This window comes from Nanorana parkeri, unplaced genomic scaffold (genome assembly GCF_000935625.1).
Source record: "Nanorana parkeri isolate BGI_ZX_2015 unplaced genomic scaffold, ASM93562v1 scaffold1394, whole genome shotgun sequence".
In the NCBI taxonomy this organism is placed as follows: domain Eukaryota; kingdom Metazoa; phylum Chordata; class Amphibia; order Anura; family Dicroglossidae; genus Nanorana; species Nanorana parkeri.
Window position 1 is genome coordinate 35194 of NW_017307662.1, and position 3565 is coordinate 38758.

The window sequence follows — 3565 nt, forward strand, 5'->3', positions numbered from 1 at the left end:
GGGTCAATTAGACCCCTAGTGTCCCTATTCCCGCTTCCCGCCGTTACCTGTGATGCTGGTCCCAGGTCCCCAGGAGTAGCAACAGAGCCCAGAAAGCAAGGCAGGGGTGTCGGGCGCACTACACCGGCCCCTGGAAGCGATTTGGCGGCCACCCAGCCACCAGTATCGCCTCCAATGTAAAGTTATACTCACCCGATCCTCACATACAGCCAGCTGTCACAGCGTTCCCTCTGACCTGTCTCCTACACTCCAGCGCTGGTATGTCCCTCAGCATCCTAACATCCTATACAAAGTGTATTGGACATGATGATTTATGGGACCTTAGACAGCCGCAGCAGAGGGGGAGAGATGCTCCAGGGAACAGTCCAGGAGCAAGCTGACTCTGAGGATCAGGTGACTATAACTTAGTTTTTTTCCTCCCTAGACCAAAACCAGCACTTAACCCTTGCAGTGTGTGGGTAGTCCCACTGCAAGGGTAATTATAATTTTCCCTTGAGTTCTTCTTTAACTTTTATGCTCACCACAGACATTACAATATGATTGTACAATCTTCTTTAGGTTTGCCAACAATTATGTAGTGCAAGGCTATGCCTGACATTGATTAATTAATTTAGGTAGGTCCTCATATTTCATAAACTCACCACACACATTACTATGTGCCTGTACAATCTTTTTTAGATCTACCAACTATGTAGTGCCAAGGGCCTGTCTGATTGCATACAGTTTCGTTGGATAGATTTGGTAGGTTCTCATATTACATCATTTTGGTAAATCTAAAATTGATTGTACAAAGATTGTAGCGTCGTGGATGGTGATTTATAGTTTTGGAAGATCTATAATTAATTGTATAGAGATTGTATTGAGATATTGTAAAGGGTATGGTGAGCCTTACCATTACATATTGCCTCAGGCTAGTGATGTTATGAATGACCTGAGCATGTAGTTCCAGCATTATAATTGAAGTGTATGGACACCCAGAGAAGAGGGGAGGGCTGACACTCAAGGTCTAGGTTTTCCATGTATCACTTTGTAATCTGGGTTGTCAGCATCTGGAGATGCTTGCAGGGAATATACAATGATGGGATGTAGATCAGATTGTCCTCGGTGTTGGCTGAGTAATTGTATATTCCCCTAGAGCAGCGTTAGAAATGCATTTGATCTGTAGCCCCCACATTACAATTGCTGTGTACAGGCATTTATGGAAGTCACTCTCTGAAGGGAGGAAGGACACAAGGGAATGTGCGTCAGCACTTGGGAATGCAGGGCTACCAACATTAGGCCCATGCAGAATATGTAGTGGATATTGATTAGATTGCAAACATGCAGAGGTGAATATCTACCTGAACAACATGGAATAGATCAAAGTTCTCCAGGGTGCACTGTGCTTTTTTTTTTTACAGAAGAGTGCAGGGGTCAAAAGTAAGTAATGTATAGTGCAGGGATCAGGAGTAAGTAATGTAGAGTGCAAGGGTCAGGAGTAAGTAATGTATAGTGCAGGGCCAGGAGTAAGTAATGCAGAGTGCAGGGGTCAGGAGTAAGTAATACAGAGTGCAGGGATCAGGAGTAAGTAATGCAGAGTGCAAGGGTCAGGAGTAAGTAATGTATAGTGCAGGGGTCAACAGTAAGTAATGCAGAGTGAAGGGGTCAAAAGTAAGTAATGTAGAAAGCAGGGGTCAGGAGTAAGTAATACAGAGTGCGAGGTCAGGAGTAAGTAATACAGAGTGCAGGGGTCAGGAGTAAGTAATACAGAGTGCAGGGGTCAGGAGTAAGTAATACAGAGTGCAGGGGTCAGGAGTAAGTAATACAGAGTGCAGGGGTCAGGAGTAAGGAATACAGAGTGCAGGGGTTTTGTCGCATGTGTGCACATTGAGGATAAAGTCATTTTGTACTATATGTATTGTGGGCTCTGCTTGCTTTTATTGGTTCTACGAATTAATAAAGTCTTTTATACTTTTGTATTTATACAGTATGTTGCAGGCATCCCAACTCTCCCAGATGCTCCAGGAGTCTCCCGCTATTAGATAGCAGCTCCTGGCCGCCCGGGAGAGAGACACTTTCTCCCGGAAAGATTTACTCTGCTCGATTTTTTTCTGACATCGGAGCCGCCGGCCGCCGTCAGTCAGAAAAAAAAAAACCAGCATAGGAATGTGCATAGCTAGATTCCTATCGGCTATTTTGGCTGAAGTTCTCCATCAGGTCCTCTTCTAGTGATTGACAGCAGCAGAGGGCGGGTGCAATAGCCAGCTTGCTATTGGATATTGCAAATTGAAATAGCCCATAGCTCTCTAGCTATGCATTTCTATGCTGGGTTTTTTTTTTATTCTGCCAGCAACAGATGTCAGAAAACTGAAAAAAAAAACAAAACCTGCAGATAGCAAAGAAGCTATTGCTTCCTGTGCTAATCTTTTTTCAGGTTAAGTTCCCCGATGTTGTACAGGTTTTTCATAGTGTATGCTAATTGCCTCCTAGGCGAAGATGGTGATTTTTCTGGCAGCCACATGAAGATGATTTATTTTTAGACTGTCTATTAACAGTGCTCTTTTGCTGGTCAGTTTTACACTGCTATACCATCTGCAATATCCTAACTCTTTTAGTAAAACGCCTGCCTGAACTCTGTGTCGTTAGTACATTTGGGCCTAGTCTTGCACATTGGCCTGCTTCTGGCAAATCTTACACTGCTGTGTCATTTGCGTCCTCTTAATTTTTATTGAGTATTTTATAGGAATCAACCTGCGGCAGGATAGTTTTGTGTCAGTGAGAACAGGGACAGCCTCGGCAAACTAACAGACAATTCTAACCATTAATCAAAGCATGCTTAGTAGCGCTTGATGAAAAAGCAGGTTTCACTGATTAAACACCATGAAAAAATACATGTTTTTTCTACAATAAATCAGATTGGGGTGCTGCTGCTGTATGTATGCCAAGCTAATTGTAAAATAAACAAATCAAGTCCTCAGCTAAATATGCACTGTGAGAGTACGCTGTCACTGAGGCTGTCCATCAAATGTAAGTATTACCCAAATCTAAAATTGAAGCCTCTGTGAGTTTTTAATGTTACCCTTAAAGCTACATGAAAAATAACCTCCTCCTTGCTTTACATTTTTGTTAGAAACATTTTTTTGCATTGTTACATTCCCCTTCACTGGCGTTGCTCAGTTTCCCATGTTTTTGTTTTTTTACAAAAGTGTACTTATTAGTCCAAAAAATGGCCATCATTTTAAACAGGATTCAATCAATGGGATTCACTGCTAAGTTCGGGTTTGCTGAATTTCAAACAAGATTCCCTGAACCCTATCTGACGTAAACTCTGGCAGATTTGTTGATCCTTACCTAAGCAGTAACTATGTGAGGGGCTCCAGGAGGCTGATGGGGTGGTAGGGGAGTGCATGGAATACACAATGTGTTACTTTGCCCTGTCTAGACATGTTTGTGTTAAGGAATCCCCTCCCAAGTGGCACGTATGGAGAATGCAGTCTAAAGGGAGTAACGAATAAGAAGTAGGTTCCCTGTCAGGACCTGAAGGTGTGGAACAGCCTTAGAAAATATCTCAATAAAAATGAAGCTC